The sequence below is a fragment of the Canis lupus genome, chromosome 11 (assembly GCF_003254725.2).
Source record: "Canis lupus dingo isolate Sandy chromosome 11, ASM325472v2, whole genome shotgun sequence".
In the NCBI taxonomy this organism is placed as follows: Eukaryota; Metazoa; Chordata; class Mammalia; order Carnivora; family Canidae; genus Canis; species Canis lupus.
In genome coordinates this window covers 46,309,125-46,333,909 of record NC_064253.1, presented here as the reverse complement: position 1 = coordinate 46,333,909, position 24,785 = coordinate 46,309,125, and the positions used below count along the sequence as shown (strand labels likewise).

Here is a 24,785-nt window from a genome sequence, read left to right as displayed (position 1 = left end):
TAGGGCCTGTTTTATGATTTCATTAGCCACTGCAATCTTGTTAAATGTCATGGCATATAACCAAAATAAAACAACTGTTAGATAAGATAATACTAGCTTCAATGACAAACAAACCCTAAGATATTTAATAGCTTAAGCACAATAGAATCTTATTTCTTAGTCATTTAAGTAAAAAATAAGGTGGCTGGTACATGATCAACTCTTATTTAAGTAGATATTCAAAGATCTGGGCCCTTCTGTCTTGTGGCTTGCTGTTTTCAAAATATGACTTTCAAAATCACCATATTTTGTTTCATTTAGCTGGTAGAAGGGGAAAAGACATAAAGAAAACACACAGGGGTTTTTTTTTGTGGACCAGTCTCAGAAGTGGTGGATCAAGCTTTTACTCAGGTTCCATTAGCCAGAACTCACCAATACAGTGGAGACTGTGAAAAATAGTCTACTTACGTATTTAGGAAGGACAAAACATAGTTTGGGCATATAGCTAACCAGAATCATGTAAGATTTTGAAACTGCAGTCATCAGTAATTGTATAGAGTGGAAGAAGATGACCAAAAGTATAGGCAGACACAAAGGAATGAAGAAATTATAAAATGTAACACAGTATTTCATTAATGATTTTTTTTTAATTTTTTTTATTTATTTATGATAGTCACAGAGAGAGAGAGAGAGAGGCAGAGACACAGGCAGAGGGAGAAGCAGGCTCCATGCACTGGGAGCCTGATGTGGGATTCGATCCCGGGTCTCCAGGATCACGCCCTGGGCCAAAGGCAGGCGCCAAACCGCTGCGCCACCCAGGGATCCCTCATTAATGATTTTTATAATCCTTATTGATTTACTTATGCAGAGTGAAGAATGTTGACTTTTATAAACTGTTGACAGCTAAAACACAGGCACAAAGAATGCTGGGCCCCATTAATAAAGCTTAATTCTTAAAATGACTAAAGTAGAAGTTGGTCTATTTATTATTCTATTTCTGAATCTAGATGGGTTGTAGAGGACTGCAGGTCTTAATAAAGATAAATACCAGCTTTTAGCTCAGAATTCAAAAAGGTAGGGATAGAAATGTACTGCAGTCATTCATTCATTATCCAACACACATTTATTAAGTATCTTCAATATACCGGGTACTGTATTTAGCCTTGAAGATAGAGAAATTAATAAGATAGAAACTTTGCTCTCAAGAACTCACATGTGAGTGAGAGAAGCAAACCTATAAACTAATAACTACTTATGTTACCACAGTAACAATTCTATGAAGGTATCGTTGGGGAAATAATTACCTTTGCCTAAAGATATCAGGGAAGACTATGTAAAGGAGATACCATTTATCTGGGGTTGAAAGTATGGGTCTTTTCAGGCAGAGAAGAGACCTTTAGAGAACATTAAACCCATAGTCAATTATATGAAAAAGCAATGCAGCCCAGGGGAATGAAGGAACATGGCATAAGCAGTAGTGGGAAGTCCTTTTGCATGTCTGGAAAATAGAGGCTTTATAATAGGATGTTGGTGTCTGGGGAGGCCAGTTTGTGAAAAATGACATCAACCTCCATGGCAAATGGAGTAGTTGGTCTTTGAGAGAGGTCCCAGCAAAGGGAAGAGTGAATGACTATTTCTTCACTCTCAGCATCTTAGAGTCTAGCCTTCTAACTGCAGACCATAAGGCACTCCTCCTTACTCACTGCATGGTCACTCTTTCTGCACCACATGTGTTCCCAGGCAACTGTGAAAGGAATATACAGCTACATAGATGAAATTTGTTGAAATTAGATAAGTAAAGGAAAATAATGAAAAAAATAGTTTGTTGACTTTAAATATAAGTTGGCCTTAAATAAATATGACAGATCACAGTGTCCTGCTATTAAACAATCCCTATTTGGTGGTTTAATTTCTTCCTGAGATCTGTGATGGGTTAAGACTTTGGGGGCTGTTGGGATGGAATGAATGTATTGTGCTCCAGAAGGATATGAATTTTAGGGGCTAGAAAACAGAATGTTATGGACTGAACACATTCCTTCCAAATTCATAAGTTGAAGCTCTAATTCTCAATGTGACCATATATACAGATAGATCCTTAAGGAAGTGACTAAGGTTAATGGAAGTCACAAGGATAGGGTCCTAATCCAAATAGGAATGGTGTTCTTAAAAGAAGAGACACCAGGAGTATGTATCCACAAAGAAATGCTATGTGAGGACACAGGGAGAAAAGGTGCCAGTCTGTAAGCTAGGAAAACAAGCTCTTATCAGAAACCAAATCTGTCAGAACCTTGGTCTTGGATTTCTAGCCTCCAGAACTATAAGAAAATGAATTTCTATTAAGCCACCTCAACTCTGGTATTTTGTTACAGCAGCCCCAGCTGACCAATACAATGTGTTTAAATATAACTGATTAGTTATGTGATAATAATAAAAATAGTATTATTTTTTAAAGATTTCATTTATTTATTCATGAGAGACAGAGAGAGAGAGAGAGAGGCAGAGACAGAAGCAGAGGGAGAAGCAGAGGGAGAAGCAGGCTCCATGCAGGGAGCCCGATGCAGGACTCGATCCCGGGTCTCCAGGATCATGCCCTGGGCCGAAGGCAGCTGCCAAACCACTGAGCCATCCAGGGATTCCCTATTAGTAGTATTGTTAACCATATATCAAGCCCTATATATACATTATCTCACTAATACACTCAAAAAGCCTTGATGATAGTTATTGTTATCACTATTTTATAGAAAAAGTAGTTCAGGCCAAATAGGAAAGTCCCTGTATTCCCACGCAGTGGAGAGCTCATTGATTTTCCACAATAATATAGCTCCATTTCACCATCTGCAAAGGGCTTAACTTCTCTAAGCTTCAGTCTCATCATTCATTAAGTGATAATGATATGTATGCTGCCCTCTTCAGAGGATTATTTGCCTGGTTTAAATAAAATGACAAGCAAACACATCATATGCACTCAAGTTATGAATATCCTCATCAGCGTCACTATCATATTTTTGTGACTTATTTTGTCCACTCAAATCACTGACTTTTCACAAGACTTGTCTCAAGACATCACAACACCATTGTCAAAGTACCTTCCTTCAGAATTCTCACATATAGCTTTTGTTCTGACTGCTGACTTGTCATTAGAAAAAGGGTATGAACTTAAGGCTTTAATGTAAGCATTCTTTTCAGGTGGTGAAAGAAGATTAGTTTCCTAATGATTTCACTGAATTTCTACCCCTGAAGGATATTAATAGAAATATTGTGTAAACTTATTTGTATTGAATAAAGGACTGAACCATGAAAGAAATTTATTGGTCTTAATATTAATTTTATTCATGTTGAGTTCATACCTTTTTCTGCTTTGCTATCTATCTTTGTAGAACAAAATACTTATTTTGTCTAATAGGATTCTATTTTTGTACATTTTAATTAGCTACTAGAATGTAGTACTTTGTTGTTTTTCTAATAAAGTCTACCAGTGTCTCTTTTCCTTATAAAACTATAGCTTTTTTTGAACTTTAACAGAAGTTTTTCTAACCAGAGTCAAAGATTTCGATTTCTGGTGAACAACTTTATTATAAAGTAATCAGATAAGCTTAACAACCAGAAACAACTTTTAAAGATGTTAAAACTAATGAAGATTAAAGCTCACACACACACACCTTATAATTAACCCCTTTATGCATCCAGAACACATATTTCTTGGTCAAGTTGGTTTAGATATAGCTGCTGATTGTTTTTTACCAAATGAATGTGAACAGAATCCTCACTATGCATATTTTGATCCTCATCATTAATATTAAGAATTTAAGCATTCCTACTTTGTATGTAAACATAACAAAAAAATTCCAAGTGTTTGTATACATCAAGCCTTATCATATATCGTTATTTAACTTTTATGCTGCTTCTTCCTCACTATCCCATTCTAAATCTCTTTCTATATCTTAACTGTAGGAGAGCCACAAAATGTAATAAGAAAAAAAAATAGGTCAAATAACAGAGTAATGCACTATGAGCACTTTTTAGCACATAATGGTTTGACAGTTCTGTTTGAGATCACTAGTAAGGATTAAAAAAAATCATGCTGTTATCCCATCTGAATGTCTTCATAATTGTAAAGGTATTGAGAAATTTGAAAAATGAAAATCCTTTATCATGATTAAGGTGTTAATCCCTTCCTTAACATCAGTTGCTGAAAATATCTCCTAGGAATTTGTAGGTCACAAATACATACATATCCTCTTTTGTATTTTTTGTATTTAATTTGAGAAAAAAAAGTATTTTAAAATAAAAGCTCAAGACCAGTATTGATGATATCATTCTTTGGGATTTTGACATAGTTTCTCTTAAAGTAAGAATTATAAAGCAATGTTATTATTCTTTAGCAAAATCAAAACCAGTATCAAACCTCAGATCTCAGAAAACAGAGAACATTCTACTTTAAATGGACAGCATTGTTATCATGATGGATTTATTTAGCAGACAATAGCTCTATTACTGAGACAATCTGAATTAATCTGAAATTGAATCACCCCTTGTAGAACTGGGGAAATTGAAGCAATTTTAGATTAAGACATATAAATATCATGCTGTAAAGTTTAAATTGAATTCAAAATAAATTGAACTCTTTCTTGTTTTACTTTTATTGTTTTACCTTTTTATCCTTTTCTTTGTTTCAAAGAACAAAGCTAACAGGAAGTTTTTTAAATGTATAAAAGTGTATGTACAGTGCAATACCAAATATAAATATCTAGAATAAAATATACCTGATTTTTTTTTAGCAATTGAAAGTATTCCTTTCTCCTTTAACACAGAAAGTTTCATTTTTATCATACTCAGCATGAATTTGTTTACAGCTTGTGACAGAATGGAAAAGACATAAGCCCTTGACATCAAAGTTATTAGTCAACTTGTCAGTCAAAGTCAATTAAAGAAGATGCACAAAAATAGGCATTTATCTGATGGACCTTCCTAGCTCATATTAGTCATTTAGAGGCTCTTTCTGAGAGACTCATTAGCTTGTCTATTTGCAAATGATTGCCACTATCTGGGCATACTGCCTTTTGGTTCTTTTTTTGCTGAAGGATAATGTTCTCTTGAAAGACAGCCATGTTGATCAGCATAAAGCAATGTAATAGGAGTTGAAAGTCATGTGCGGACCAAAAATGATTCAAAGAGAAATAAAACGTTTCAGTAACCAAGGTTAGTGACTTATTAAACAGCATTTTCACATAGCTAAATGTATCTTTTCTCCCCAAATTTTCACAATCCTGTCAGTCTTCCTCTTTCCTTTCCCCAGGATATTTCTATATCTTCATAAAATCATTGGTGCCTGCCTATATAAGCAGAAAGAGTTTGGAATTTCCAGAAGAAGAAAGAGAAGTAATTTAAGGCCCCCAGCTATTTTCTGTGATCTATGCCCTATTTGTCCAAGGATACTTCTTGCAGAGCTTCCTAGGAGATGTCAGAATTAAAAACAACAACAGCAACAAAAAACACCACAAACAAACAAAAACTTTAGTAAAGATTTTAAGGGAACAAAAGCAATGCAAAAATTAACAGTTTCAACCAGGCAAGGAAGTACCCTCACTGTATCAGAGACAATAAATCAGTGTTAAATCTCCCAGTATGGTCTCAAGTCAGAAAGGCCCTGCATTCATTCCTAACTTGAGATTACCAACTCAAGACCCCATCCAGTTTATACTGGCTCTGACAGCCTGCCCATAGCCCCTTCTTCTTTGCCATCTGTTTGTTACTTTTCTTCATTATATTGTTAAAGTCCACACCCTAAGAAGAGTACAAACTTCATTAACATGAGGTAGGATGCCTGTATAGGCTTATTTTCTAACTAGGACTGAGCAGCTTATGCTCACCTTTTCATGTGATGACTAAATCCCCTTTTCTGAATATTCATCCTAACCCTAAATCAAAAGAACCCATTCACTTCTTCTCTGAGAGTCAGAGCTTTAGAAGCTTCTCCCTGCGATTGCCTATTTGCTTCAAATAAAGTTTCCTTTGTGTGACAACTCTACCTTGTGTAGTCTTGATCTGTAACTCACCAGTGAACTCACATTAGTTGAGTTACACCTGTGGACCTACTCTATAGCCCATCAGATTTCTTTCATATATATGGACATGTCTTCTCCTGCTCATATCTTCCCAATGTCTGAACACAGAAGGAATAAATTTGTTAACACAAGAAATATGCTTGGAAATAGCTATGCATGAATTAGTAAAGAGTTCTTATGTGGAGTAAATGAGAGTTAAGAAGTATCTAGGTGGTACATTCATGAAGCTTTGTTGTTGTTTTTTAAAGATTTTATTCATTTATTCATGAGATACAGAGACCAGCAGGGGGAGAAGCAGGCTCCATGCAGGGAGCCTAATGTGGGACTCGATCCCAGAACTCCAGGATCACGCCCTGAGCTCAAGGCAGATGCTTAACCACTGAGCAACCCCAGAATCTCAATTCATGAAGCTTTGTAACAAGATGTTGTCAGGAGGGAGAAGTAAGAGACCAGAATAAGTCCTTGGTTCTTGACTTAGAGTAAATGCTGTGTTAGAGAAAGGTTGCATTTGAGAGGTTGTTGGCTTAGTTGGAGAAAGGTTGCATTTGAGAAGTTTGTTAGACAATTAGAGGAAATATTTTGGGACTCAGGAAGTTTGAAGAGAGGTAAAGATTTGAAAGTCATTGGATTTTTCTGAGTATTAAATGAGATAATGTCTGTAACATGCATGGCACAGTATCTTAAGTACAGTAAGTGCTCAATAAGTGGTAGTCATTGTTCCTGGAGACAAAATGGAGAATGTGGATATTTGGATTACTATAGAATAGAAGTTGTTTTCTAGAACTAAGTCAGATGGACAAAGGTTATAGAGAAAAAGAATGATTATAATGATGGGCCCCAGGGACTACCCTACATCAGAAATTAAGGGAAAAATGTAGCACCTGGATGGTTCAGTCAGTTAAGTGTCTGATTTTTTATTTCAGCTCAGGTCATCACAGGTTTCTGAGATTCAGCCCTGCATTGGGCTCTGTGCTGGGCGTGGAGCCTGCTTAAGATTCTCTCTCCTTTTGCCCCTCCCCTACTTTCAAAAAGAAAAAAAAAAAAAACTAACTGAAAGGAAAAAAAAGACTGTAGGAACAAGGAGTATATGTTCATAAGTATATCTTGAATATGACTCATTCTTGCTCAATGAAAATTAGATTGCAAGGCGTTCCTCCTACCTTTTATTTTTTTAAAGCACCTATTCGATTTATATTTGCCTCATTTATCAGTTTTACCTCAACATAAAAACATTTTACATTTGAAATCATTGACTGATATACCATATTTGATAATCAGTTAAATTCTAGCCCTGTGTTTTTCCTGAACCTAACTTGGAGCCAAACAATTAGAAAACCAATTTTACACTATGCTATGCCTCCAAAAGGGTTCTCATTTTTCTTTGCTTCACCATATGAACCTGTGGCCACAGATAGAACATGAGGTGGTTAAGCACAGGCATGTGAAGTGCAGCCCCAGATCATAGCAAAACACATTTATTAGAAGGAAGCCAGGACAACAGGTCTCTCCTTGCACTGCAAATCTGTGTGATGGCAATGAGAACTCAGTAGCAGGCAAAATGGATCATACCTGCCCAGATGGAGACAGAAATGCTCATGGAGGTGTTGTAAAACACGCTTCTAAACAGCAAAGAGACACTGAGCTGTCTGCAGGGAAATGAAAAAGAACAGCAAATTAAGCATGGCATGGTTATTCACTGTTTTATATTAGTGTCTCTAACTCCGATAAATGCTGCTTAGGGTTTTCACATGCTCAAAACTGTCATTTAATCTGGAATGATGTCGTTACATATTTGAGAGTCATTTTGAAAACTTACTAAAAAGGATCTGACATCCATACCATAGTGTATATGTCTAGGGATGTGGTGGCAGTTTATTTGCCACTGCAAGTTTAATCTAAATCACCAAATATCTAATTTATCATGAAAAATGAAGTTCCGGGAGGGTTTTTTTCTCTTCCTCAATGTTATTAAACAATTTGAGTTCTGCCAGAAGAGGGAATGGCTCATGTGGAAAATATTTAATTGCCTACATTCATATGACAGAAGTGTTCTGAATCTAAAACAACATATAATGAAAAGCAGTGGAATAATGTTGCCAAGAAACCTCTTCTCACAGGTGAGTGAAGAATCCCTAAATGCTTCTAGAAGAGCGCTCAGCTAGTGGTCAGAGAGAGGGAAGCCTGGCCCTAAATCTTCCACTAATTAACCTCAGGAACTTAAAATCCCTCCCTCGCTTCCCTCCTCCATCATTTCTGTGTACTGGCTTCATGTTAGTTACTGGGATATAAGATAAAAGTTACTTCTACTTTGAAAAAGGGTTGGGGAAGATTGGCTGGGGGTCACATCACGTCCTTTGCAGTTCTCCTCTTCCATGATTTTCAATGGTTTCTTATGATTTTTCTGCTGTTCAAAATCTTATCACATGGTCAATATCATTCTTTTATTTGATTACTTACAGAAAAGGGGTCTTGAATGCAAGGTCACATAGCTGACTTGCAAGAGTTACTTATATATTCAATAAATATTTACTGAGTACTACTTTGTGCCCAGCATTGTGCTGGGGGACCAATAAGCACTGAATGAGATGGGGTTGCAGAGTAGGACCACACAGCCCTTTCCTAGGAATTCAAGTGAGAGTTTCAAGTTTCAGGAGAGTTGAGGTCTGTGTTTGATGGCTGAGCACACATTAGGCAGAGTTAAGAAATGACAGGCAGGGGAGGATGGGGCTCTGGTGCATAAGAGGTAAGTGAAGGACATTCAAGACAGTGAAGCCATGTGCTATTGGGAATGCAAATTGTGTTTGTCAGCTTGCCAGTCATTGGACATCCCTGCAGCACAAAGGAAAGAGGGACTGAGCAAAGATAGACCTTGAAGTTGATGCAGAGAAGTTCAGGAAGAGCCAGTCAGAGCAGTGTGGAATTTATCTTGAGGACAAGGAAGAGTTTCAGTGTGCATGATCAGATTTGCATTTAGAATAATAATTAATTTAAAAGCAACTGTCTTCTGAGAAAGGTATTAAGAGGGTGAGGTGGAGATCAGACATTTATAAATTCACTCCTTCTGAGCAAGTTAACCTTGTGTTTTAGGTATGTATCTTAGTCTCAATCTCAGGAAAGCCAAAATTTACTTTTTATAGCTCATACAATTGGTATTCTTATATTTGTATGTCTATAGTCTGGAAAAAATATTAACTGAAGTCATTGGTAGAGTTTGAATTTTTCCCCAGTGCTTCAGTGTTGGGCCACAGTCCCCAGATTTATAGCACACCATGATGTCACAGGCAGAAGATATGTGGACAGTAATCATTTGTTTATCCAGATATTGAAATCTCCTCCTTGCAGTTCCTGCAGGTTCGGCAGTCAGACTTGTTGACTGGGGCTGGTTGCTGAGGTCCTGTGTCAAGGGCTTCCAGTCCCTTGTCATTCTTCTGCAGAGCTGCTACACCTGATGACAGTGAGTGGCTACCTGTGCTCAGTCCTCTTACCACACCTCTCCTCTCTTCAGCCAGCCTGAGGCTAACTTTTTCATCCTGAATGTTTATTCCACTCTGCTTTTTCTATCCTTCCTATCCTTCTTCTTCTATCCTTCCAAATATCAGCAGACATTTTCAGTTCTCCTAAGCATTCAGGCTATTGATAAACAAAAGCCAGAAAGAATTAACTGGACCTGTGCTTTTCCACATGGCATGTACCTCCTCAGAGACCATGAGCTACAAGTGCTGATAGCCCACCTGAATTGTGATAAAAGTAAAGGAAGGGAAACAGAGAGGAAGAAAAACCCAAATGAAACAGAGTACGTATTTCAAAGCTTCACCTGCTTTTCACACTGTTTCCTGCCTTGCTTTCTCAATTGCATCTGTTTAATTTCTCAATTTAGTCCCCATTTTTATTTATTTATCTAATTCTTAATAAAAATAAGAGCTCTTATTTATTTAATAAGAGCTCTCCTCTGTGCAGACCACTGCACTGGCCTCTTCATGTGCTGCATCAATTTGCTGGTCTTCTCTCCCCACCACAAGCTATGCCCAAGACCCCATCCCCAGGCCTGCAGAAGTTCACTTGAACATCAGGCCTACAGGGCAGGTTACACTGTATAGAACTCACTGCTCGCCCAAGCTTTCTTAATTTCTTCATTGTTCAGTGAGAAGATTGTACTGTGTTGTATCAAACGTGCTCTCTAATTTTGAAAATGTTAGGGTTCTTGGGGCACCTGAGTGGCTTAGTGGTTGAGCATCTGCCTTTGGCTCAGGGCGTGATTCCGGGGTCTGGGATCGAGTCCCACATCAGGCTCCTTGCAGGAAGCCTGCTTTTCCTTCTGCCTATGTCTCTGCCTCTCTGTGTCTCTCGTGAGTAAATAAATAAATAATATTTTTAAAAATGTTAGGATTCTAGGACTCTCTTTTTAATTATTTCCCCACTGACACTAGAGACTATTTTCTCCTGCCTACTCCATTTATTGTGTCCTGGCAAGTGTGAGAATCTAGACGTGTAAATTTCTCCATTCACACCCTCATTTGGCAGAGAGATGTGCTCAATGTCTGAGTGGAGGCCTGAGTGGGAGCCTCTAAAACTACATGGTGAGAAGTTCTATGGGATTGTTGCTGCTATAGCTCATTTACTTTATGAATCAAATAAGCCTTTGCAACCCATCTGAAGTTTAGCTGAAACATGGCTTTCTATGGAGAAATGAGTCTGTGTTCTGAATCACCACACTACATCTAGAACTGCCTATATTTAAGATTCTCTGAACATTTCTGTGGATTTAATAATCATCCCACCTGTGTTCCCTGCCAGGAATGAGAACTCTATTATTTTTGCAGCTACTGAATATGTTTTATTTCTTTTCCTTTTCCAGTGGAACGTCCAATAAAGTCGATCAGTTTTACAGTGTAGAGTGTTACTTTTTGAGAACAAGATAGCAAGATCCACAAAAAAAAGCTTTCACACCCTTTGGTTTAGCACTCTCATTTCTAAAAACCTATCCTAAGAAAATAATTCCAATATAGGAAAAGCTGTATTTATCAAGAAGTTTATTAAAACATGTTTATTAAAATAACAAATAAAAGACCATAACTTTGTTAGCAATTTCCCAAAATAAGATAATAGGGTAATGGTCAAATAAAATATGGCCCTTACTTAATGATATATTGTGAAATCATAACAATAATGCTTTAGAAAACAATGATACCATGTAAGGTCTGAAGTTACATTCATGATATGAAACAGTTAAATTTTAATTTTAAAAACACAGTTAAAAAATAAACTGATGGGTCCCTTTAAGGTAATGAGATTATTAGGTTTTCCTCTGTATTTCTAGATATTTCTGTATTATATTTATAATTAAATAAAAATATTGTTAAAAATATTATAATCAACCAATATTCACAAAATATTGAAATAACAGAACTGATTTCTTTGACTGGAGAGGACATTTGGGGATAAGCAATTATAGAGAAGTATCACAGAAATGTTCAATCCTTATTTGATGTGCCTATTCCTATCATTGCTAAAGTAGTGAATCAATAAACAAACATAAGGTAATAAGTCACTAAGGCTATGGTTTTATAAGTTTTGTCATTGATTAAAATAGGGGTGATTGAGGGACACCTGGGTGGCTCAGTGGTTGAGCATCTGCCTTTTTGGCTCAGAGTGATCCAGGTCTGGGGATCAAGTCCCGCATCAGGCTACCTGCAGGGAGCCTGCTTCTCTGTCTGCCTGTGTCTCTGCCTCTCTCTCTGTGTCTCTCATGAATAAATAAATAAATAAATTTTAAAAATAGGAGTGATTGTAACAAATCCATTAGTACTAAGATTTTAGTACCAATTATTGCTATTACTATTAATAGTAATACTATTATATTATTTAGAAATTAATAGTAACAACTGAATAGGTATAAAGATAGGTCTATTTTCCTTTCAGACAAATAATAAAATAATATTAATAACCATTTAAAATTAGCAGAAGTGGGGGATCCCTGGGTGGCTCAGCAGTTTAGTGCCTGCCTTCCGCCAACAGTGTAATCCTAAAGTCCTGGGATTGAGTCCCACGTCAGGCTCCCTGCATGGAGCCTGCTTCTCTCTCTGCCTCTCTCTCTCTGTGTCTCTCATGAATAAATAAATGAAATTTTTTAAAAAATAAAAAAAATAAAAATAAAATTAGCAGAAGTAGATTTATTCAGTGAGAATATTACCTTTCCTTCTGTACATGAGAGTGTCCGTGGGTGTGTGTACCATTGGAGATATCTTGTAATAGTTAGCCATACATAAGGGTTTGATATAATAAGGCATCTGTGAAGTCCTATAAGACAGCAAATACTCTTTTCAAGTAAGAAATTTAACACACATTTTCTCAAATTACAGTTCTGTGGCTTCTGAACTAAGAGATCTGGGATAAGTCACTGGATCTGCCTGAGTCTCAAGTTCTTGCAAAATTAGAGTAAGGATACCCTACTCTCTATTGCAAGAACTAAATGAGATAATAACTATTTCCTGGCGAGAAGTAATTCTGTGATAGTTAACTTATCTCTTGAAAAGGCAGCAGAGCATGTTGGTTGAAAGCACAAATGCTGGAGCAAACTTGGCTCTGAAACCCACCTCTGTCACTTATGAGCTATGTGCCCTTAGGCAGATGACTTAATGGCAGTGTACCATTTCCTCCTCTGTGAATATGAACATGTGATAATATGAGCACTGTCCTCATAGAGTTGTTAAAATTAAATAAATACACCCATATAAAGTACCTATGGCAGTTCCCAGGACTAAGCAAGTACTCAGCAGTTGTGTATTCTTATCAATATTCTATAGGTGAGATAAGGTAAAGAGAACCAGTATTTATCAAATATATTATACATGAACTATTATTTTAAACCCTCTGTTTATATCATCTCAATAACCCTCACTGCAATCCTGAGAGGTGAGAATTTCTTTCACTATTTTGCAGACCAGGAAATAGAGTCAAAGAAAACTCTAGTATAATCAAGCACCTGTCCAATTGTTGAAGTCCTTCTCTATCCCGTTTCTCTTGTTGTTAGATTGGTTCTCCTCCTAAAGGTAGATACTGTGTGAGTTAGTTGATTTATTTACCATGTTTTCACAGTCTATTTCATGAGACATGCTAGATTTCATTGGAAAAATCTTTGGTTTTATGCCCTTGTGTGATGTGTATTTACAATATCCAAACACCTGAAAGCCCATGAAAAGGCACAGAAAGGAAGGGTGGATTTATTAATGACAAGCCAAATCTATGTAGAGCACTGCTACCTGCTCAAATGCTAAATGAAATAATTTAAATAATTTGTTTCTCTATTTTGAGGGGCATTATGTGCGAGGTGCAGTTCTTGTGCTGAAGATACGAGGCAAGCCAAAAGGAATGATCTATCCTTCAATAAATTTACAGTCCATTTTTAGAGACAGATATTTAAAAAACTAAATGGAAATATAGATGTATAAGTTGTGATATTTGCTATAAGAAGAAAAATCAGGTACAATAGGAAAAAACATCTCTGTGAACTGAGGGTAATAAAATTTTGATAGGAGTAGAGGAAGGTTTCTCTGTGGAGGTGACGTTTAAATTGAAACCTAAGGGGTGAAGGGAAGGCAGCCCCGAGAAGGTGCAGGGAAGTAAAAGTAAAAAAGATGTCTCTGTTACCTGGACAATTAGAATAACAGAGAAATACAATTCGGTGGAGTTATATTTTGGCTGAAGTTGGAGCAAGTAGAAATCACATGTAGTCTAAATTACTCTTAGAAATTTGTTAAATAGCCTGAGTAGAATACTATATATAGTTATTGCACAGTAATTGTTATGCCTATTAAGACTGGGTCTAAATGCATGTATCCCATCATTCAAATCATCATGTCTTTAAAACAAATAACAAATGCCTATATCCTTGTGACAGGGTGAAAAATTCTAAACTTTTCTCTTTTGCTTATAGGGTTTACTCCACTGCATTTTAGGATTATTTTAGGGGCACATGTGTGGTTCAGTTGATTAAGCATCCAGCTCTTGATTTTGATTTAGGTCATGATCTCAGGGTTGTGAGATCGAGCCCCGTGTTGGGCTCCTTGCTGAACATGGTGTCTGCTTGAGATCCTCTCTTCCTGCTTCCCTGCCCACTATTACTCAGGCACATGTATGTGCTCTCCCTTTCTCAAAAAAGACAAAAAAAAAAAAAGAAAGAAAGAAAGGAAGAAAGAAAGAAAGAAAGAAAGAAAGAAAGAAAGAAAGAAAGAAAGAAGAAAGAAAGAAAAGAAAGAAAGAAAGAAAGAAAGAAGAAAGAAAGGAAGAAAGAAAGAAAGAAAGAAAGAAAGAAAGAAAGAAAGAAAGAAAGAAAGAAAGAGAGAGAGAAAGAAAGAAAAAGAAAGGGAAAATATTATCTTAGGGCAATGGCTGTTAAATGCCAGTGTGCTTAAACTTCTCTGTAGTTGTTCTGATCTATGAACAAAATGGTTTCTTTTAAGGATGCCCAGGTAGAAGGTTGGACACTATGAAGCCTTCCTCATTTCACTGTGCTTTTAAGCTCTCCATTTCTGTTCAGGAGTTAGGCTCCTTGCCCAGCTGTTTTTCTCTGAACTCAACCTCTCTGTCTAGCATAAGTACAGTGCTTAGAATGAAGGAGTTTTGTGTTCTTTAGCTGTACTTGTAGAGACAAGCCACCAAAGCTTCTGTTGATGACCCTAATTTGTTTTATTTCTAAACTGACTTTAGAAAAATTGTCCTCATAAAGTTCAGAGATCTCAAGATCACTCTCAGTTTCTATAATTCTCCAGAAAGACTCAGAAATCATTAAAAGCTACAATACTTAGGGTTGTGGCTTATTACAGCAAAAGGATACAGATTAAAATATGCCAAGAAAAGAGATATGTGGAGTAGAGTCCAGGAGAGTTCCAAATGTGACGCTTCTAGGGGTCCTTTCCCCAAAGAGTCACAGATAACAGTAGTTTTTCTGACAGTGATATGTGACAGTACACAGGGTAACTCATAGTTTCAACCAGGAAAACTCACTTGAATCTTGGCATCCATAGTTTTTGTTGGGGCTTGGTCACATAGACATGGTTGACTACCTTCATGCCCAAACTTTATTCTCCAGCTCCTCTAGATATCAAGCTGATACCAAAGGACCCAAAACTCTCATTATAAATCACACCATTAAATTCTGTCATCTGGCCAAAGCCCCCACATAAACAGAGACTATATCTTCTTAGGAAGGACATTCTAAGGATTCCAAGATCACCTCCTAGGAGCCAAGATCAAAGATAAGACCTCTCTTTGGATAAGGCTAATTATTTATTACACAGTCCTGTTCCAATATTTCAGATACCTAAAACATTTATATACAGCACAGTAATAATGGACTTTCTTAACATAATCTTGATAAAAGAAAAAGGAACATAAATCTAATGATATGATGACAGGGAAATGATAGTCATATCCCTCCAAGCTTCTATAGTTAGGATATTCCTAACTGATAGAATTGCCTATCATGCTGAACTGTAAACCGGTTGTTTTTGTTCTCTGATAGGAAAAATAATCATCTAATAAGAGTAGTGAGTTGCACAAAGGGCAGAGGTGAGAAAAAGTTTGAGGAACTGAAGAAAAGCTACGATAGTGAGAGCACACTCTCACTATTTAAACAATCAATTAACACATAGTTTCTATGCTGCCTCTATTATATACTATATTATTACAATAAAATAACTAGAGAAAAATGCTGTTAAGAAAATCATATGAAAAATACATTTAAAGCACACTACTGTGAAATATCTGCATGTAGGTGGACCCTTGGAGTTCACACCTGTGTTGTTCAAGGGTTGACTGTAACACTCTACTGTGTGCTTCTTTAAAAATATCTTTTTTTCTAGGCTCAGTGTGATTCTTTGAGTCATTGATAGTCCCTACCGTTTTTTCTCCAACTCTTTCACACTTCTTATTTCCTCTACAGAACTGGCTTATTTGAACTTGCCAGGTAAATGGTTATTTGTTTCTCTTTTCTTTCAAATGCTATTTGGTCACTCACTAGTTAATATTTGGCCCATTTTAGAGACTAGCTCTGAGGTTTCTTTGGTTCTGCCCAGAAGTCATCTGGTTGCTTTTACAACTGGACCAAGTTTTTCCCTTTGGTACCTCCTTCATTAGTAATTGTTAGTTGATAGCTCCTGAGTGGGAAGTTGCTTTCTTATACCGTCTGTATTCAGTTGTCCCGTGAGTGGCCTATTCCCATCCCATTGTATGCCAAGCAATTCATTTCCTTTTTCCTTCCAGGATTCACTCTTGTAGCATGCCAAACCAAGTCCCAAACAGATGTCTCACTTTTTCAGATGCTAGGCAAAGTATTTTTGGCTGATTGGTTTTTAGTGGCCCTCAGGGGCTAAATGATTTTTTTTCTCTTATTTATTTTTAAAGCTTCTGAACATAAATTTGTTTGGTGAGAGATCCAGATTAGTAATCAAGAAACTAATGTGACTCCAAAAACCAACCAGCCATCAAAAACTTGGGTTTAAAAGCCACTAGTGAGATTCTGAGAAGTTAGATCTTTCTGTAAATAAGCTTACTTGAGCACTCATTAAGAGCTTGTGTCTCTAGGGAGCTGGATTGGTAACTTTGCAAAACTAGTTAGAGGAGTGTGATTGCCATCATCTAAGCATCTACAAGAGAAAGACTACAATGGTAGACACACTTGCAGAATGTCCAATTAACTAAATCAATATATAAATGTTCTTGAATGAATAAATATATGTCATTGTCCTCCATGTATAAAGATGTAGAAAGAATAACTCACTGGTGATTCTATATTTTCCTAGAAATTATAACTGTAGATAGACATTTAATTCCTTGGGATTAAAACAGCCCTCCAGATACATACCTCTGTATGACATCCCTATGGTTACTTCCACAGATTACCACACTGTTTTTGGCTTTAAACAACAACACACACTTAATTCTTTTAAAGTTCTGGAAGTCAGAAGTTTTTTGGGCTGAAATCAAGGTTCCAGGAGGCCTCAGCTTCCATTAGAGGCTTTAGAGGAGAATCCATTTCCTTTCCTTTCTTAGTGTATACAGCTTCATCCCTTGCTCCTGGCCCCTTCTTCCCTCTCCAGAGTCAGTTTAGGTACTTCAGTCCTTACATTGCCTTCTTCTTTGGTAGTCAAATCTTCCTCTGCCTCCCTCTAATGAGGACATTGAGAGTCCACCTGGATAGTCCAAAATAACCTCTCCATTTTGAGATCCTGAACTTAATCACATCTACAAAGTTCCTTTTGCCATGTAAGGTAAAATATTCACAGATTCCAAGGATTGAGATCTAAATATCTTTGAGGCCACTATTCAGCCTGGTATAACCTATGAACAGTCTAGAGTCTTTGCCTTACCTGTGTCTTAAAGTATGTAAAGGCTTTTACAGACTTTAAATACATACAGCAATAAAAATTCACTTGTTCATTCCTTCATTTAGTTATTCATTTTGATCCCATTTAGTGCTTTTTTTAAAATTTTATTTATTTATTCATGAGAAAAAGAGAGAGAGAGAGAGACGGACAGACAGACAGACAGACTCAGGCAGAGGGAGAAGCAGGCGCCATGCAGGGAGCCTGACGTGGGACTCAATCCTGGGTCTCCAGGATCACCCCTGGGCTGAAGATGGTGCTAAACCGCTGAGGCATCCGTGCTGCCCCCATTTAGTGCTTTAACCTCTGAGGTTATGTTGGAAATAAGTAACAGAGAGATCATTTTAATTTAGCCATGATTTACAATAAGATTATTAAGCAGCTTAATTATTTCCTGTGGTTAACTGTTCTTTGTATTTACAATGAGCATCCATTGAACCAGAAAGTAGTTTTGCTTTCTTAAAGAACCTTACTTGAACCTTGCCATCTATAAGTTTGAATTTCCTTTTGCCTTATTCATTCAATAAATTCAATCACTTGCAGAGAAGCCAGACTTCAGAATTTATCAATGAGCACAGAAAACAGGGGTGCTTTCATCTATTAGGATTCTTCCTGTTATAAGCAACATAAAAATAGTTTGCGCTAGTTAGAACAGAACAAAATAGGGTTGTACCTGCACAGGTAATTGAAACATCCAGGGTAGGACTGGTTTATCAAGTAAGGGTCAAAGCAGGAAACAGATGGAACACTCAGATTGAGAAATTTGAGAAATAGGTATTAAAGGGAATATGCAGAAAGTTGTGGGCAGGATAGAAGGAAGCCACAAGAGAGTGCGGTAGCCCAGGGACTGCAGAGCTGTTGGTAAGCCTAAAGACTGGGAGAGGGTAGATATAGGGACCTGAATATAGATCCCTGTGGAGAGGATCATCTGACAAGAGCTGGGATTTTAGTGAAGGTACACAGCAGACCTATTGCAGCACCTCAAGATAATGAAATAGCCTTACTTTCTTTGCCTTTCTTTTTCCCATCTCTTGTTCCCATTTGCAGTTGTTGCAACTGTTGTAGCTGGAGGACAGGTGGGAAGGTTGTTACACATGCAGTCTCCTGTCCTCCCACTGAGCAAGACAGAAAAGGCTGGATGTGGAGGGGTGAATGGAAGGTTTTGGCACACCAAAGCATTGCTAATTTTAGGATCTCAGGGTTAACTTTTCTCTTTCCTATCAGTCTGCTCTGCTTCCTTCTTCTGTTGTCTGTCCAGTCTGAGACAGACTCTCTCCGCACCCTGCAAGGCAATTATAGCCCTTCCTCTTTCATATATGAGAATATGAGAAATGAGAATACCTCTGTCTCTATTCATGTAGTCTTGGCCAAATCTGCAGTCATCATATGAGATGACCTATCTGTCTTTCAGTCAGTCATTGTGGCTAAGGGATTGCAAGGCTCTAATGGGCCCTGCCAGACTCCTCTAGCCTCTGAGAAGGGGTGGAATCAGCTTCATGGGGCTATATGACATGAGGGAAATGGATAGAAGGATTCACAAATAACAGTCTCACATTTACATGTGAAATGTCAATGGATGCAGAGTGGCCAGTATTTTATTTTTTTCCCAGTGATTAGAAACTTTTAGGTCTAAAACGTGCTCTTTAAAAGATTAATGCATTAATCTCTTTATGACCAATACAGGGTACTATTTTTAGGTACACTTTCAAGTCTCTCAATTGTTTTCTTTACTCACATGTGCCATAAAAGTGACTTTGCTATCATAATTCCATTTTCTATTATTGCTTACACCTTTTAAATGGAATATTTAATATTGAAAATGCACACGTTTGTGTATACTTTTACATTTTCTATAACAGTGTTCACATGAAATCTTCGTGACTATCTTATAATGAAGGTACTTTAGCAATTTAGGACTGTTACCTAGAAAGAGATTAAATGACTTACACATTTCAGGAACTTGAGTAAGTTTAAGCTAAGGCTTTTCTCATAGTAGACAAATACACATGTGGAAACAATTCAGGATTTGGTTATGTGTGTGTGTGTGTGTGTGTGTTTAATGATATACCAAAGACTAGGGGCTTGAACATTTTATGATTTCATAAGGACTAACATTCTTGCTTGCAAGATATGTTCCCCACTGACCCATTACTATGTATGAAATTTCCAAAGCATTCCTTAGGAATTTCTTTGTGGTTCCTCTGTAGATATGTACATTTGAATTAAGTGAAAAAACACTAACTAGGAAAGGGTCATTATATTTTCCAGTCACTACATTTTTAACTGAACGACATGATTATTTCCTAATAAAATGTAAAACCCAGAGGGAATGTGATGTAGGCACAGACATTTTATGAAAGTTTGCAAAGCAAAGTGAGAACAAAGACATTTCCCTGCTCAAAAGAGCAAATCTGTATTACTCTTATAATTCAAATCTGAACTTCTGAACTTAATAACCATAAAGGATAGATTATGCCAGCACTCTGTAAATATGCAGCTGTATTAGGAAATCAAATTCTTTGATATCAGCTTTATCAAGTATTTTAAAAAGAGATATTCTGACCTTTAAAGGCAGTTCCTGCAACTCAGCATGTGTAGATCTGCTTTATAATGCCCATGCTTTTGAGAAATTCCACTTCTGAGAATCTATTTTAAAAGAATCATTTTAAATGAGGAAATATATATATGTATATTTGTTTGTTTATTTACTTATTTACAGTGTGATTGTTAGTCATAATGCTTTCTATAATAGTGAATTTTTTAGAACAGAACACTGGTTAGATATTACATTGCAACAATTGTCATAGTGTTTTTACTGATCTTATGTGAATCATGGGAATATGCTTCAATTTAAAAGAAGTGAGGAAAAAATAGTAATTACATTACAGTCTTATTACAACTATATAAAATACATATTTAGCTGAAGAAGTCAAAGGCTATAATACACAGTGTTAGCAGTGGTTGTGTTGGGATGCTGGAGCTATGGATGTTTTCCCTTCTTGTCTTCATTTTTAGAATTGTCTGTAATGTTCTTATACCACCAAACATAATTATAATACACTGGAAAAAATAACTTTATTTTTTTATATTCATATAATCTTTTGCAGTATATTCCTGAATAAAAGAATTCCTATGTTCCCTGCAACTTTGTATCCATTGTCTAAAAATGATTTCTAAAAAAATAAAAATAAAAATGATTTCTGATTGTAGTTGGTTTGCATAAATGATACATAGGCCTGGCTATTTGTAAACTGTTGTGTGCTTCTCTCCCAAAACTTTATCATGAACTCATGCTACTCATTCATAAACATTCACTGTGGATTGCATGCCATGTTGTATATTACGCTGCGTAATATACAAGGAGTTTGGTAATGATGATCTCTGGGATTGGCATGTAGGCTTGCCAGCTACTGAGGCAGAAAATGTAGTAAATGATAAGAAATGTGTCCCGTGATTGTTATCATCATCCTCGTACAGCTTCATGGCTGAACTCTCAAGCAGGACTGTAGGATAGGTTAAATGGGAGTAAACTAATTAGGCACGTCAGCTTCACTCATTAGTAATGGGAGGTAGTTCAGCCACTGCACATTCATGTCTGGCCATTTTCTGTGGCTCATGTATTTTGATAAATATCTTCCAGATGCCTGAGGGGAATGTCAAGTAAGCAATGTAGGAATGTCTATCTTGAAGTATTAGTTAAGTAGTTCTTAACTATTTTTCAGAGATTGAGGCTGGAGCTTCTGTAGGTGAACATATTAGAATACTGTGTATTTGTGGGGTTACTCTACACAGATCTTTGGGCATATTTTCTTCTAAGTTGTGTCTCTTAGTGGTTTTCCATGAATTCATATAGCCAGCTCATTGGGTTTTGCTTTGTGATTAATTTTTTTTAATTTTGTGGTTTTGTGATTATTATTGCTTTTGTGCTAGTTTTGATTTTGCTTTTGTTTTTCCAGAGTGATAACAAAATATACATGGAGGTGGGAGAATGGAGAAGGTGTGCAGGACCAAAGGCACAAAGATAGTTGGAGTGTTATTTTATGTAAATCGAAATACAACTTTCCTGATATATGTACTCTGATGTCTCTATTTTATGTGCATTTTAGTCTAACCTTCAAATCAATTTCTGAAAAAAAAATGGATGTAGTTTTTATTCATAAATGAACGTATGCATGTGTATATATTCATACATATATATCATACATTTTTCCTATATGATCTGTTTTCTATTGTATTTAATTTCTTATCATGTCTTTACTTCATTTAAGTCCTCATAAAGACTGCCAATTTATTTGTTTTCTCTACATTTTCTTTTAATGATTAGTGAGTTTTTATTATTTATTTATTTATTTATTTATTTATTTATTTATTAGTGAGTTTTTAAAGACTCCAAGTATTAGAGTGACTCCTAGAAACCGTATGGATAAGTCTTTCATGAGTTGTAGGAATACCTCCTGTGCTATTCTTGGGAGCTGCTAATTCAGCATCTGTTTCCATATTTCGGGAGGTAAGAAACTCACTGCATCAGGTAATAAGAAACTCCCTACCCCTTCAGTAGAACATTCTCCATTGCAGAATAGTATAGTTTTATGCTATGAAACAGGATTAAACAATAAGTTTTTTTTTTATTGATAGTCTTTCAAGTACCATGACAAGTATTGTGTCTGTCCAAATACTATTTCTTGAGTTAAAAGTTCTCTCTCATTTCTCCCTCCCAAACATATGGCACAGGTTTCATGTCCCTCAGGACTGTTTTATGAATGGATTCACTATGGTTGGTCAATATATTCTTTAAAATATTACATGTAGATAAGAATACAGTCTTTCAGAAGTAATCTTGCAAGCACTTAGTATAAAGTAATAATTATTTGATTATTTGCTGTAAGTATTATATCTCTCTACTAATTTTGTACATTTTTTATAACAAGGTCATGCCATTAACTCATAGAGATTGTGATCAGATTTTTTTTTTTTAAACAGAACTTGCTAGTAGGGCAAGTGTACCAGTTTGAGATTACATTCAATATAACAGTGACTAAAACACAACAGAATTTTTTCTTCCATGTCATGGAAGCCTGGAGTTAGGCAACCTCAGGTTAGTATGTCATAAAGGCTCTATGATATCATCAAGGATGTAGGCTCCTTCCAGCTTTGTGCTCTACAGTCCCTAACACAGGTGTTGCATTCTGTTGCAACAGATAGCTTCTTGACACCAGATTTTCTGATCATCTAGTGTGTAATTTATCTAAATAATCTATCCTTGCTCCCTTTTGATAGTCATTTTATTTTATTTTATGAAATGTATAGAACTTATACGTGTAAAATGTTTGTGGTACACACAGATATATTTAGACCATAAAAAATTTGCTTAAAGATTAAAAAATTGGATTATAGTTATTGATTTTCTGCCTTTTTATCCATTCATGTTTTAGATAGCTATTCTCTTGCTGCAAGATATATCACAGGAAAGTAAAGTAGGCATTTGTTCTTGGCAGGTTTAACTGAAGAGCTATTTCTGGGTTTTGCTAATATTGGATTATATTTATTGGTTCATCAACTTTAAAGTTCAGTAGAAAACTGGAGTAGGTAGGTTGCTATTCTTATCTAGCTAAATTGCTCACCTTCTTTTCCTAAGACTTGGCCAGACTGAGGCCAACAGCGTGATGACCATTTCTGAGATCTTATTGGAGAAAAGTAATATTCCATGGTTATGACAGGAGGTAGCATCACATTTTGCATGAGTCCTTTTCCCCTAATGCCTTATGCCATAAATTCTAGGGAAAAGTACAATTAAAATAGAAGACGAAAGCAGAATTTACCTTGTTGGTGTAAAGCATATGAACTGCATGGCAACTCCATGAGCGAGGTCTATTCTTATTTAGCTCAAAGAGTTTAAGTAATTTAACTGCATTTATATACATACGAGAGAATATTCACAATAAAAGCTGCATCTATGTGAAGCATATGGGAGGAAAGATGAAATGACTATATGTATAGATAATCGTTTATTATATTTTGGAGCCTCTCATGGTTAGTTGGCAAAGGCATTGAAATATGCCCTTCTGTTATAATTGTTTAGTTAGAGGGTAGCTAGCTCATAATAAGACCTCCCAAATGATATTTTATGAGACCTCTGTATCCCTCAAGATAACAATAGATATTTCATGAAGTTTTAAAGTATTGCATAAATTCAAGGAAACACTACTTATTATATCTTTTCTTAATGTTAGGGCATATGTCTAGTAGTATTACCCTTTGAGTAGAAATATAGATCTAGATGAAATATTCCAGATTGTATTGCCCTCATGTTGCCAAGTTGAGAAATAGGAGACCTAAAGTATGGACATCACCAACCTTGCTCTATAAAGTACATTCTGAATAATGCATACATTAGAAAGTATCATTTTCTCTTCTTGTGATACTTAATTATTTGCTTCCAATTTTTATTATTTTCAACAACATGACATTTTATATTGCATCATGAGTATAGGATAAATATTTGAAATGCTTATTCCTAGAAATTCCCTTCGAGTTTTTCCTTATGAGCTACTGAAATGTGATTGATTTACTGTTTGCTCATTGATGCTGAGTGTCTTGTTTACCTACACATTATTGCATGAAAGATATAGTTTGGATCTACTTTTGAGCTCAGGATCAATAAAGCAGGCAAATTACAAAATTGCATGCATCCTATTTCTTTAATAGTGAATATGTAATAAACATGATAAAACAATAAGTAGCATCAGATTATGATGAGACATGGATTCACATGAGACGTGAATATAGCCTGGAAGAACCTGAGACATTACAACTTATATTAGACACATTTCAGGGGGTGCCCAAAATACTTTTCCAATTTGGATTAAAGTTGTCTTTATACCATCTATCCCCTGGACATTTAAAATGCATATCAGCACATTAGAGGTTCTGAATTTTACAGTAAAGATGCCTATGCAATATTGTATAACATAGAATACTCTAAACTGATTTGGCCCAAAGCATTTTATCCTAGAAAATATAATCAACATCTTGTGGGGCAGTTGTTCCTCTCATGAAATTAAATTGAGTAACATTGGGATGCCTGGATGGCTCAGCGGTTGGGCATCTGCCTTTGGCTCAGGGTATGATCCTGGGGTCCTGGGATCGAGTCCCACATCGGGCTTCCTGCATGGAGCCTGCTTCTCCCTCTGCCTGTGTCTCTGCCTCTCTCTGTGTGTCACTCATGAATAAATAAATAAAATCTCTAAAAAAATTGAGTAACATTGATATAGAATATATAAATTACTCCATTGACACTACAGTATGTTTGCCCACTTAAAGATAATCTTTTGGATTCAAATCTGTCTATCTGAACAAAAAA

At 36.2% G+C, this 24,785-nt stretch overlaps 1 protein-coding gene and 1 long non-coding RNA gene across 11 annotated transcripts in view; one reads left to right on the top strand and one right to left on the bottom strand.

Annotated features, from left to right (window-relative positions):
• LINGO2 (leucine rich repeat and Ig domain containing 2) overlaps positions 1-24,785 on the top strand; it is a 1,134,307-nt gene that overhangs the window by 228,073 nt on the left and 881,449 nt on the right. The gene's annotated exons all lie outside the window — the stretch shown is intronic.
• On the bottom strand, positions 12,235-23,112 carry LOC112649601 (uncharacterized). Its single transcript, XR_003129662.2, has 3 exons — positions 23,047-23,112; positions 19,989-20,071; positions 12,235-12,341 (listed from the first exon to the last, which is right to left on the bottom strand). It is a non-coding gene; the product is annotated as an uncharacterized LOC112649601 (long non-coding RNA).